The following is a 13,878-nucleotide window of genomic DNA, read 5'->3' on the forward strand; positions in this document are numbered from 1 at the left end:
CCAGCGTTTACTTTCATTATAGGTGTGGATATCTGAGGGGATTCCTAAAGTCCCTAAGTTGCATTGACCTATCATGTTACAACCATCTAAGCAAGGTAATGCCCAGGCATAAGGGTGATCATGTGGAGTAGGCTCCTCTGTTGCAGGATAACTTCATTCTTCGTGTAGAAATACATACCCATAATGTACAAAAATCATGCCATTTCTGGTAGCATTGTCTGGGAAGGGGATGGTTTGATTGGCCTTCTCAAGCAATTTTCTACTAAAGAATTATTACAGACAGACAGTTGCTCCAACTTTAGCCCATTCCAAAGTTCAGTATAAACGTGACTTCGTCCTCTTAGGGACACTGTTAAATTCACTGCATGGGCATTTTTCCAGAATCTAGGGTCTTCCATGTGAGATTAGAAAATCATTTTGGCAGGGTCTACCATGTGAGATTAGAAAAATCATTTTGGCAATCAGAAGGGTCCCAACAGGCTTCAGAGCAATTCTTGCTTATAATTTGGGTTAAATTAAAGCATGGTGCCTGAGATTGGGTCCATAGTCCAAAGGGATGCCATAGTCTAACATATATCTCTCATTTAAAGGTGAGGTTGAAGTTAACAGCAGTATTGGGTAGAAGACTAATTTAATATGGGAGGCACTAATGGATCTGAATTTTCATGTACAGATTGGAAGACGAATGACAGATCCAACATTCAGTCAAATTACTGGCCCTAGCTACTGATTGGGCTAATTTAACAAATGGATTCTCTCTCCAAATATTAGAAGAAACTGTTAGGAAGCAAAGAAAGACTTAAATGAGCTTTCATAGTGAATAAAACTATCAGGAAATAACACCACAGGTATACAATAAGGATAGCTATAATCAGCAAGCAAAGTCCATAAAATTCAGTTACATGCATGAAGTCTTGTTCTGTGATCTTGGGATGAGCTGTTTATTTCTGCGATCATCTGCTTCTGACCACAAGGGTGTTTAAATGTAATTTTCATATCTCTAGAGGGCCGACAAGTGCAAAGAGGTGTCTTAGCCCTTATAAGTTGTGACAAATGGATGGAGGGTTTAATTCCTTCCAGCTTCACCGCTCAAGGGTTAGTGAGAAGAAATAAGGCGGGTCCCTTCCAACGAGGTTTCAGTGAGTCCTTTAATTAATGTCTCTTCCAGTACACGTATCCCCTGGTAACAATGTTAGGTGGATTCTGGGTGTTTGATTTCTGTCATCAAACACTTCTCTAACCTGTGAAAGATATTTCTTAGAATATTGCATTAATGATTGACAGTATTTCAGTAAGTCAGGCTGTACAATGTTAGGGTCAGTGCAGGCAACATAGGGAAGGACCATGGGTCTCCCAGTAATTATTTCATAAGGAGTAAGCTTGTGAGATCCAAATACTGTGGACCTCAAATTTAAAAGAACCAAGGGCAGGACCTTAGTCCAAGATGAATTTTAGGTTTCACAAAGCTTCGCTGTTTGGGTTTCTATTATTCCATTAGTTCTTTCTATTAGACCAGAAGACTGGTGATGATAAGGGCAATGTAATCTTTAATAAATGGGAAAAACTTGGCATAGTTCTTGGATAACTTGACTGGTAAAATGAGTTCCCTGATCACTGCAGAGAATTTTTTGGTGCTCCTCAGGTTAGTATGACGTTTTCAAGAAATTTTTTTGCTACAAAAGCTGCAGTAGCTTGATGACAAGGAAAGGTTTCTTTCTACCCAGTGTGAAAATCTACGAGTCATTACTAATACATATTTATAACCATTTGAGGGTGGGAGCTGAATGAAATCTAGCTACCATTCATGCACAGGTCCAGAGGGTAAGGGATATTGTCTGGGTAGAACTTTAAGGTGTTTTCTGGGATTGCAGCAAGGGCAAATAGGACAATGAGTAGCAATGTGTTTAGCAGCCTTAAAAAATTTTCCCCACCAATATTTTTTTAAGGTTCCAATCATTTTTTCTCATCCCATATGAGAGCCTTCATGTGGGACTTGCATCATAGGAACACGCAAAAAATGGGGTTAAACTGTTTTCTTATTAGGCTCAATCCACAACTTAGTGGCAGGATTTTGCTAACAGCCTGCTCTTCCCATGTCTCTACTTCATCTGCCTGGGCTAATTGTTGACGTTTTAAAAGTTTTTCTAAAATTAAGTGGTAGAGATTGGAGTAATTAATAAACTAATTGGGGGATTCACCTTTATTTAACATAGGTAAAGAATTACTTGAAAAGCAGGTTGTTTTTGCATTAGCAGGATTATTTCCTCTAATTTCTTCAGTTTGGGGTACTCCTTTTGATTGATGAGCCTGTATTTTTATCACAGCTGTTTCAGAGGAGAGTAACAGAGCATCTAGAAGATCTGCTACTAAAGCTTAATTTTTTTTTTTTATAGTATTCCCTGAGGAGGTAAAAAAAAGCCTCTTTGTTTCCAAAGCATACCAAAGTCTTGTATGACCCCAAAGCAATATTGACTGTCTGTGTAAATAGTAACAGACTTTCTTTAGCAGTTTTACAAGCTCTGGTAAGAGCAATCAATTCAGCTTGTTGGGCTGAAGTGACTTTTGGAAGTACTTGGCTTTCAAGTACTTTGATAGAAGTTGTGACAGCAGATTCTGCCTGATAATGAGAATTACTGGAGCTAGGTTTTAAATAGGAACCATCTACAAACAGAACCAAGTCAGGATTAAATAAAAGGGTTTCCTTCAAATCCTTCCAGGGAATTAGAAGCTATTTAGTAGCTCTTTAAGCAGTCACATAGAGGACAGCTGTCTTCATTCACTGTAGGAAGAAGGATGGCTGGATTTAAACAAGCCACAGAGTGCAGCCTAATATTGGATGCAGCCAGGAGGAGGACTTCATAGGAGGTGAATCTGTTGGCAGAACGATGTTGTGTTAAAACAGAATTAAGTAAGGCAGACATAGCATCAGGGACATACTCATTTAAAAAGTTTCCCAGACCTATATCTGCCGTGGTTTCTACCAGCTTAGCAGTGGCAGCTACAGTGTAAAGGCAGGGAGTGTACCCTCTGGCTACTGAGTCAAGCTGCAGGCTATAATAACCTATGAATCTTTGCAGTCCTCCGTGTTTCTGAGTTAATACACCTACAAGCATTTCCAGATGCTTCATGTACAAATAAGTAAAAATCTAAATGGTTGTTAGGAAATCCTAGAGTGGCATATTCATTAAAGCTGCTTTTAGTGTAGTTATTGCCTCTTGATCTTCTGATGTTATTTGGAATGAATCTGGTTCAGAAGCCTTTAAAATCTGTTCAGAGGTTGAACCTGAGCCATCAGAGAAAAATCCGGTATTAGGTTTGGCAGTAACCACAGAGTCCTAATAAGCCTTATAGTTGTTTCATTGTTTCAGGCATAGGAAAAACAAGAATAGCTTCTTCTCGTTTAGGGTCCATAGAGATGCCTTCTTCATAGTTTAGATGGCCTAAGTATTTAACACTGGTGGTACAGTAATTAAGAACTATAGCTGATAAACAAAAGGTTGGCAGTTTGAGTCCACCAGACACTCCTTAGAAACCCTGTGGGGCAGTTTTACTCTGCCTACAGGGTCGCTATAAGTTGGAATTGACTCAATGGCAATGGGCTTTTAAGTATTTAACAAATGGCTGAGCCAAATGCGATTTTTCCTTAGAAATCTTACGTTTGCCAGCAGCCAGATATTTCAATAAAACTATACTGCCTTCAGGGCAAGCTTGCTGGGACACTGAGCAGACCAACAAGTAATCAACATACTGCAGTAATATAGATTGGTTTATAAATTGTAAAGGCTGCAAATTGGCATGCAAGATCTGAGAAAAATAAGTAGGAGACTCAGTAAATCCTTAGGGTATTACAGTTCAGATAAATTGTTGGTTTTCCCATTTTACCTGTACCCACAATCAACGCCTGTGGAAGCAGCAGTCAAGAAATCAAACAACGTATCACAATGGGCAAGTCTGCTGAAAAAGACCTCTTTCAAGTGTTCAAAAGCAAAGATGTCATTTTGAGGACTAAGGTGCACCTGACCCAAGCCGTGGTATTTTCAGTCACCTCATATGCATGTGAAAGCTGGACAGTGAATAAAGAAGACCAAAGAAGAATTGATGCTTTTGACAAAGAATATTGAATATACCGTGAACTGCCAGAAGAACAAATAAATCTGTCTTGGAAGAAGTACAGCTGAAATGCTCCTTGGAAGCAAGGATGGTGAGAGTTCGTCTCACATATTGTGGACATGTTATCAGGAGGGCCCGGTCCCTGGAGAAGGACATCCTGCTTGGTAAAGTAGAAGGTCAGTGAAAAAGAAGAAGACCCTCAACAATATGGATTGACACAGTGGCAGCAACAATGGGCTCAAACATACCAATATTGTGAGGATGACACAGGACTGGGCATTTTGTTCTGTTGTACATGGGGTTGCTATGAGTCGGAACCGACTCAGTCGCACCTAACAACAACAACATCCAGGGAAAAGCAAACAACTGACTTTCAGGATGCATGGGGATGCTGAAAAAGGCGCTATAAGATCCATCACTGTGAAGCGAGTTGTACCTGGAGGAACACTGGAAAGTAATGAATGTGGTTTAGGGACTACCAGAAATCTAGGAATGACAATGCAGTTGATTGCTTATAAATCTTGAACAAATCTCTGACCGCTGTTATTTTGCTTTTTAACTGAAAGAGCAGAAGTGTTACAGGAGCTAGTACAAGAACAATTAAACCTTTAGAAAAGAAATCTTGTATGATAGGAGTAAGTCCTTTAGCTTCTCATTTGAGAGGTTACTGGGGAATTTTTGGCAGAGGTTTAGATAAATCTATGTGTATCTTAATTGGATCAGCTGACAACACTCAGCCTACATCTGTAGATGTAGTGGCCCACAAGGTTTCAGGACCGAGAAAAGAGTGTCAGAAGAGAGACGTTAGGCTGTATTGAACTTTGGAGAGGTATAACAAGTGGCTACCTTTTCCTGAGTGTTGTTAAGTTCAGAACTAGTCTCTGTTGACTCAGGAATATCAGGCAAACTTAACATTTCTCCATTTAAATTGTAATTGGCGGTCCATTTGAATAAAGGATCTCTTCCTAGCAAATTAACAGGGGTGTCAGAGCTAAGCAAAAAGGGATGTAAATCTTCAGTGCGACCAAGGCATATCAGAATGGGCTGGGAATGAATCAGTGTTTGTTCCTGTTTGGTAACCCCCCACTAGTTTAGAGATTTTTATACCTCAGGGCAGGGACTTTTGTAAACAAGAGGGGTTAATGCCAGATAGGGTGGATCCAGTATTAATTAATAACTGGCAAAGTTCTCTATTAATGTACATTATAGTTTCCCCTTGTGAGTTGAGTTCTATCATGGGAAAGGCCCCTTTGTTGCTGCCTGGAGGCCCTTCATTCCAGGTGAGATTGAAGGGAGTCATGTTTATGAGTTTTTTACTTTTTAATTTGTAGCATTTTTTCAATGGCCAGGTTTTTTGCAGTAATGACAGATGCCGGCTTTAGTGCTATTGTAAAGTTTGGTATTTTTCTTTTGACTGGGAGTCTGTAATTGTCGCAAATGGAGGGTCATCAGTTTTTTAGCCTTAGAAACATTTTCGGCTTCTGAAGTCTGGGAAAGCTTATAGGCCAGATTAGTTAGCTCAACAATAGGAGCTGTCTCCCAGTCCAGTTGGTGTCTTCTTACGAAGGCTGAAATTTCAGGCTTAAAAAACCCATTGCTTTCGAGTTGATTTTGGCTCATAATGATCCTATAGATAGAGTAGAACTGCCCCATAGGATTTCTAAGGAGTGGCTAGTGGATTCAAATTGCTGGCCTTTTGGTTAGCAGCTGAGCTCTTAACCACTGCACCACCAGGGCTAGATATAAAAAAAAGCATTAAAAACTCCAGTAGTGCCTAGGGCTGATAAAGTAAGCTCAGAGTTTTCGAAAATTTTTTTATTAACTGGGTCTGGTAATCATAAACACTCTCATCTTTATTCTGTTTGCAAGTGTCGATTTTAGTCCAATCAATTAGTGGGGGAAATGCTCTGGGGATTGCCTCCAGCAGCCTTTTGCCCATGTCCTTAGAGTCTTCCAACAGTTTAGTAGATGTTTTATCTATATTTAAAGCCAAACTGTCTTTAGGGTCCTTCCACTCAGCTTGCTAAAGCCATAAGTGGGCTTCCCCATGCCAGGTTATCATACGCACTATTTAATACAAATCTTGGAGCCCAGGCCGGTAAGCCTCAACAAGAATCTTAAATTCTTCTCCACATTTATAAGGATCTTCATGGAGCTTTGGAAAATCCTTCACAATACTGTGCACAATACTTCTGACTGTGTCCAAGGGACAGAAGTAATACAGGGAATGTCCTAAGCCTCCATACCAGAATAGATTTTAAAGGGCATCTCAGGCAAAGGTTTATTGGTTGGTGTTTTAGGAAAGAGGGGAAGTTCAAACAGGGTGTTATCAGTGGAATAAGAGGGTAGGGAAGTATACAGAGGGGTTACAGCCAGCAGTGGAACAAAGTGGTAGACTCAAGATTTTGGCCTGCAACTCTTTGTTTTGTTCAGTCAGTTTAGAAGCTATCCTGAAGGGAGGCAATTTTACTATCCTGATGTGTTTTAGAGACCTCTAAGTACCAATCAAAATAGTCATCCCATTGACATAGTTTGATTTGGGAGCCTCAGTTTTCCAATTTGATGTGCAAGAAACCAATTTAGAAAGTACGAATGAACCCCAAAGTGGCCACGGATTTTCCAAATTATCTCTGGTAAGGTTATACCAAGCAGACAAGAATGAACACATTAAGAGACCAAAATACTTCTTCATATAATGAGTGGGGGTTCAAGAGGGTGGTTCTGATATACCCTTGGACTTTGCATTTCCTATTCTTCAAAGAGATAGTACAAACTACTTACTTGCAAAGACAAAAACAAATCTGACAGTAAAACTGGAGCTATCAACGCAAAGGAGCGAGCTCAGATTTGAGAAGTTATTTACCTTAAGACAAATTCAGAGAATCCACAGAGGCAGAGAGCCCAAGCAGGTGAGCTGGTACTGTGCCAGCCCAAGTTCTCGGTGTCTTGGGGTTTGCAGAAGATAATGTACCTTCGAAATCCTCGCTTCTGACACCAGACATGTCAAAAGTGTAAACAACACTAACTCAGTATGGAGTGTCTTAGGGTGGTAAAACCACCACAAAGTTACAGTAAAGCAAGGAAAAAGATTTTATTCAGCATATGTTCCAACAGACAGAAACGGGAAACAGACAACCATGCTACCAGAGTTATGTCTGTCCAAGTCCAAGGAGTGTTACAGAATCATCAGTATATATGGACATTACAAATGGGTAAAATCATTAAAAGCTTCCCCTTTCCACAGATTGTCTAAAAACTGCTAAATCCCTGTGATACTGCGTTTTAAGTTTTTTCTTAATAACCTTTGGCACACGTTTAAGTAATGACAGGAGGGTCTTCATTGATCGAACAAATCTTACTGTTTACTAAATGCTGAGGGTAAAAGATAAGAGTGGAAAACAGGTGGGTCTTATATTGTTCTATCTAAGTATCTTGTCTGTGTGAAAGATTTCCCAAAAGATGTTTTCCAAGATTTTTCTAGCTATTAATTTTATATCTCAGGGCCAGTTGATGTGTCCTTGTTGCTTCAGCTAGGTCACATTGCTTATATGCATAGTCAGATGATATCAATTTTTAAAAATTTTATTTATTGTGCTTTAACTGAAAGTTTACAAATCATGCCAGTCTCTCATACAAAAAGTTGTGTACACCTTGCTATGTACTCCTAGCTACTCTCGCCCTAATGAGACAGCACATTCCTTCCTTCCACCCTGCATTCCCCATGTCCATTCAACCAGCGCCTGTCCCCCTCTTCCTAGTCTTATGTGTCTACTTGAGCCAAGAAGCTCCTCACCAGTATCGTCATCTATCTTATAGTCCGGTCCAATCCCTGTCTGGAGAGTTGGCTTTGGGAGTGGTTCCAATCTTGGGCTAACAAAGGGTCCAGGGTCCATGACCTCTAGGGTCCCTCTAGTCTCAGTCAAACCATTAAGCCTGGTCTTTTTACAAGAATTTGAGATCTGCATCCCATTGTTCTCCTACTTCATCAGGGATTCTCTGTTGTGTTCCCTGTCAGGGCAGTGATGGGTGATAGCTGGGCACCATCTAGTTCTTTCAGTCTCAGGCTGATGGAGTCTTTGGTTTATGTGGCCCTTTCTGTCTCTTGGGCTCATAGAAGATGTCAGTTTTTATTTCCTAAGTCAGGAGAGAAATGATAGAGTTTTATTGAGGAATATAACTCGAGTTGGGCAGCACTGAGTAAAATTACAAAGTGCCCCAATGTTCACAGAGGAACGCAGGGTTTTTATACAAGAAAGCTAGCGTGACTACAACCACAAACAGACCCATCTTCATATCAGTTAATCTGCTTTCAAATGCATTCTTCCTGGGCAAATATTTTTTTCCAAGAAAATCTACACATATTTCTTGGAATCATAGTCAAGCAAGCATAACCACATATGCTTATAAAACACAACTTGTTTACCTGGAAGTGGTACTCATACTTTATAAGCGCCAGGAGGGTTTTAAAGCAAAATGGGAGTCTGATTTAGACCTGTGTCAGCCATTTTAATTATGCCAAGTGCCTCAGCTTTAGAGTACTCTTTCACAGTGCCATCGAGTTGGGTCCAATTCATAGCGACCCTCTACAACAGAACGAAACACTGCCCAGTCCTGCACCATCCTTGCAATCATTGCTGTGTTTGAGCCCATTGTTGCAGCCACTGTATCAATCCATCTTGCTGAGAGTCTTCCTCCTTTGCTGACCGTCTGCCAAGCATGATGCCCTTCTTCAGGGGCTGGTCCCTTCTGATAACATGTCCAAGGTGCGTGAGATGAAGTCTTGCCACCATCACTTCTAAGGGGCATTACTTCTTCTAAGACAGATTTGTTCAGTCTTCTGGCATTCAAATGCATCTTCTTTGGTCTTCCTTATTCATTTTCCGGCTTTCACATACATATGAGGCAACTGAAAATACTGTGGCTTGGGTCAGGTGCACTTTAATCCTCAAGGTGACATCTTTGCTTCTTAACACTGTAAAGAGATCTTTTGCAGCAGATTTTTCCTGTCTCTTAACATCTAAATAAAAGCTCTGGAAAGGCTTTGCCTGCCTTCCAGGTGCTTCAAGCTGAGTTTTTCTCCCTAGTTCATTAGAAGCTATGGCAAACCAAAGTAGTTAGATTCATTTTCCAGCTCTCAAGAGATAGTAGTCCATCTGCCATTTATCCTGAACTATTTGCTGGCTGATGGGAAAATCCCTAAAGGGAAACCTGTGGGCAGAGCTGAAGGTGCAGAGATTAAGGAGATACTGATAAAATAATTCCTTCTCATAAACATCGCTACATATTCTGTCAGCTTTAGCTTCTCTTCCTATTCATTCAGCAAACCTTTCTCAAGTGCCTTCGGTGGTGATGGATTTGAAGATTAGGAATTGGAAATGTAACAAGGAGTAAGATAGGGTCTCAGACCTCTGGAAACTCATAGTCTAGAGGAGGAAAAGATAATTACACTACAATATTGATTAGTGCTCTAATAGAATTACGTATATAGTAGGAACCAGGGATAAAGTCTTTCTGTTTGTGTTTGGGAAGAGTGGAAGATGGGGAAGGAGGACGCTCTAGGTAGGCTTCACAGAGAAGATAATTAGTTCAGTTACTTTAAAATCTTTTGTAAATCACTAGGGAGGGTTTTTAGGAGAATTTTTGGCCAAAAATCAGAGGACACTCCCCTTTCTTTGAAAAATCTTGAATTATTTAGTAGTTTTTTTCTTGTTTGTTTTATAAGGCTATGAGTGGAAAGTTTAGAACTCTGAGGTATCAGTCAAAAGAATCTCTTATCCCAGGTATTTTTGTTTTTTATTCAAGATTTTGTTAAGCAGGCACATGTTATTCTTACTGATTTTTCAGCCCTCTACTTGAGAGCCCTTTGCTTGAGCTATTTTAAAGGTCTGGTAAAACTAGAGGCACTTACCCCCACTCCTTCCCCAGTCTTTGGAAGGACGGATAAAAAGTTTGTCTATATTCAAGCTCTGTGGAAGGGACCTGGTCATTGCTTTTCCCTTCATGAGGTGACCCAGCTTTTTTTTTTAATCCTAGGCCATTGACACTGATGATATCCATTTACTTACGTTTTTCTTTCTCATTTGGGGCATTTAGAAAAGGAAGCTTTCACACGATTTTATAGATGAGCTCTTTCTCATATTATACCATCTTCTCTAATCTCCACATTCAGCAGTCCCTCTCCCTGATCACAACAACCTATATCCCTTAAGGAACAGCTAGAATAGTTAGTATAGTGGAAAGGCGGCATACTTTAGTGGTTGCAAGAGTAAGGTCTAGTCTAGAGTTAACCTTTGGATTCATATTCTGGCACACCTGCTTACTGACTGTGTGACCTTAAGTAGGAAAAACGGTGCCTCAGTTTTCTCACTTATCAAATGAAGATAAGAATATGGTCTAGTTCATACAAAAATTTTATGTGTAAATACAAGTACAATGCATAGAACAGTTCTGGCTATAGCACCTAACATTTTTTGAATATTTACTATTAGCAAGAAGGTATAGCTTTCATACTGAAGTTTTTATAGGTAAAATAGTATGCTGTCGGGTATTTGTTTTTAAATCTTGGGGAGGGGAGTTACAGCCTGGAGAATTAGATAAAACCACGTTGACAAAATATTGATAGATGAAGCTGAGAGATTGGTTTGTTGGGGGCTTATTATACTATTCTCTACTTTTGTGTATGTTTGAAATTTTTCGTAATAGAAGGTTTTTGTTTTTAAAGTGCATCTTTTATGTGGTTCTTTTTTTACTCATAATTTTCAACATCACCAGTTCTTAAGATTCCATAGGTCTCCAGTGCTTCCTTCTGCCTTCCAGGAACCCATTGTGATACTAAATTCTTGTGTCACTTCCCACTACCTAGTATTTATATATTCAAAATCTTAAGATTTTATATACCATATTGCAGGAGGGACGGGAGCATATTCTTCATCTCTCCATTATCTGTGTATGAATTACAGAAGTAATTCAGAGCCAGAAGCAAAACAAAGGGAACATTGTTGTTGTGTGCCATTGAGTTGATTCCAACTCATAACTACCCTATATGATCGAGTAGAACTGCCCTGTAGTGTTTCCTAGGCTGTAATCTTTACGGGAGCAGATTGCCAGGGCTTTTCTGCCACGGAGCTGCTGGTGGGTCCAGACTGCTCCTTAAAAAAAAAAAAACCTGTTGCTGTCGCCAATTCTGACTCATAGTGACCCTATAGAACAAAGTGGAACTGCCCTGTAGGGTTTCCAAGAAGCACCTGGTGGATTCAAACTGTTGACCTTTTGGTTAGCAGCTGTAGCTCTTAACCACTATGCCACCAGGGTTTCCCAGGGCTCCTTCCAAAAAAACCCAAACCCCCTGCCATGGAGTCCATTCTGACTTAAAGCAACACTAGAGGACAGGGAAGAGCTGCCCCATAGGGTTTCCAAGGAGCATCTGGTAGATTTGAACTGCTGACCTTTTGGTTAGCAGCCATAGCTTTTAACCACTATGTCACCAGGGTTTCCCAGGGCTCCTTAGAGGGAATGTAAACCAAATCCGTTGCAGTTGAGTTGATTCTGACAGAGTAGAACTTCCCCATAGGGTTTCCAAGGAGAGGCTGGTGGATTCAAACTGCTGACCTTTTGATAAGCAGCTGAGCTCTTAACCACTGCACCACCAGGGCTCCAGAGGGAGTGTAAAAAGAAAACAAAAACCCAAACCTGTGGCTGTCGAGTAGATTCCAACCCAGAGTGACCCTGTAGGACAGAGTAGAACTGCCCAATAGAGTTTCCAAGGAGTGCCTGGTGGATTCCGACCGTTTGGTTAGCAGATGTAGCTCTTAACCACTACACCACCAGGGTTTCCTGAGGGAATATACGTCCTCCTTTTTGAGACGTGTGGTGCTATTTCACCTTGGTAGAAGTATAGCTCTTCAAATTCCTCATTAGACACAAATTAGTAGGGGTCCGATTCATATGCAGTTCATGCTAATTCAGCTTGAATCCTGTCCGTTTCCTGAGTTAATGGCCTTGGTTCACTTTATCAGTAATGTGTGTATTATCACTATAGAATGTAACTGTAAATCACCCTTCAACCCCTTTATTCCAGTGTAGGTATCATCTCTTGTTTAGTAGCACAGAGGGCTTTAGTAGCATTTAAAAAGAAATGCCAACCACTTTGCTTCTTGGAAACCCAGCTAATGGAAACCTTTTGGAATTACAAGTTCTTAGAGTAGAAAAGGACATTAAGATCTTCTCTTTTATTTGTCTAACACATAATACGTAAGTCTGTTCCATATATCTTTGCCAAGTGACCATTTAGCCTTTGCTTAGAGTTTTAATAATGCAAAATGCATTACCTCAGGAGGCAGTCCATTCATTGCTTGGAAAATTTTAATTGTTAGAAAGTTATTCCTTGCATTGAGCCAAACTCATTTCCCTGTAATTTCCAGGGGTAGTTCTTAGTTCTGCCCTCTGGGATCACAAAAAATAACTTAGCTCTTTCTTCCATCTTTATAGTCTTTCAGATATTAGAAATAATGGCCCTGTCTTCTACAAAGAAAAAGATTAAAATGACCTGTAATCCATTCTACTACCTAGAAATAACAAAATTAACATTTTGATCATTATCTTTTCTATAAGGTCAAAATATGTACAGAGAAATTACATATTACTTTTTAATCTGCTTTCTTTGTACTTACAGTATAAGAACCTTTCCATGTTAAATATTTCAAATTAAGATTTTAATTATTATAAAATATTATATAACTTATTAATCCATCTTAGAAATTTAGTTGTGTCCATTTTCATCAGTAATGCTGCAGTGAACATTCTGATCAATAAATGTTTATGTACAACTCTTATTTCTATAGGATGACTGCCTAGAAGTGGAATTGCTAAAGTATAAACATTTAAAAATTTTTGTTACATGTTGCCAGATTGTCCTCCGAAAAACATTGTACTGATTTTCATTATAACCAATTTGATAGGTGAATTTTAATATGCCTTTAAAACAAGGCATATTAAAATTCACCTATCAAATTTGGGTTTTTTTTGTTTGTTGTAATAGTGAGGCTAAATGTTTTTTCATATGTATTAGCAATTGATATTTAATCATAATTTCTTTAAATTGTCAAACATCTAGTCCATATTCCAATTTCCCTAGTTGTCCCAAAAATGTCTTTTTAAAACTTTGTTGAAAGAGGATCTATTCAGGGTTTACAGGTTTGGTTATTGTGTCCTTATTCTCTTTTAATCTAGGTCATTTGTCTTGTAGAATGTCTCACATTCCGAATTTGTCTAATTATTTCCTTGTGGTGGTGTTTAATTTGTCCTTCCATCACCTTAGGTATAAATTAGGTGGAGTAAAATGCACAGATCTTAAGTGTATTGTTTGTACGTAAGCTTTGACAAATACGTACAACCATGTAACCAATACCCAGAGCCCTGGTGGCAAAGTGGTTAAGAGCTATGGCTGTTAACCAAGTCGGCAGTTTGAATCCACCAACTGCTCATTGGAAACCCTATGGGCAGTTCTACTCTGTCCTGTTGAGTCACTATGAGTAGGAATGGACTCCATGGCAGTGGGTTTGGTTTTTTTTTTTTTAACCAACACACAAATCAAGGTATTTCCATCACACCAGAAAGTTTCCTGGTGCCACTTTCCTGTCAGTCCCCCTTCCAGCCCTGAGGCAACCACTATTCTGATTTCTACCACCATAGACTAAGTTTTGTCTCTTCTTGAATGTCATGTAAGTGGAACTTTAGGATTTAATTTTAATTTTGAATACATAATAAAAT

At 39.4% G+C, this 13,878-nt stretch overlaps 1 protein-coding gene across 9 annotated transcripts in view; it reads left to right on the forward strand.

The window, feature by feature from the left end:
• The window catches only part of S100PBP (S100P binding protein), a 59,956-nt gene that overhangs the window by 19,548 nt on the left and 26,530 nt on the right, over positions 1-13,878 (forward strand). The window lies entirely within an intron of this gene.

The sequence above is a fragment of the Loxodonta africana genome, chromosome 3 (assembly GCF_030014295.1).
Source record: "Loxodonta africana isolate mLoxAfr1 chromosome 3, mLoxAfr1.hap2, whole genome shotgun sequence".
NCBI lineage: Eukaryota > Metazoa > Chordata > Mammalia > Proboscidea > Elephantidae > Loxodonta > Loxodonta africana.